General features: G+C 26.5%; 1 protein-coding gene across 1 annotated transcript in view; it reads right to left on the minus strand.

Annotated features, from left to right (window-relative positions):
• Window positions 1–238, minus strand: part of lhfpl2a (LHFPL tetraspan subfamily member 2a) — a 40,963-nt gene that overhangs the window by 38,993 nt on the left and 1,732 nt on the right. The gene's annotated exons all lie outside the window — the stretch shown is intronic.

Genomic DNA, 238 nt, shown 5'->3' on the forward strand with positions numbered 1-238 from the left:
TCTCTCTCTCTCTCTCTCTCTCTCTCTCTCTCTCTCTCTCTCTCTCTATATATATATATATATATATATATATATATCAATTAATAAAACTAATGAAAACCCCAAATTCAGTATCTCAGAAAATTAGAATATTAAGACCAATAAAAAAAGGATTTTTATAAATGTTGGCCAACTGTAAAGTAAGAAGATGAAAAGTATGAACATAAAGTATGAACATAAAGTATGAACATAAAGTATG

Source organism: Nematolebias whitei, chromosome 18, assembly GCF_014905685.2.
Source record: "Nematolebias whitei isolate Nwh7 chromosome 18, NemWhi1, whole genome shotgun sequence".
Taxonomy (NCBI): Eukaryota; Metazoa; Chordata; class Actinopteri; order Cyprinodontiformes; family Rivulidae; genus Nematolebias; species Nematolebias whitei.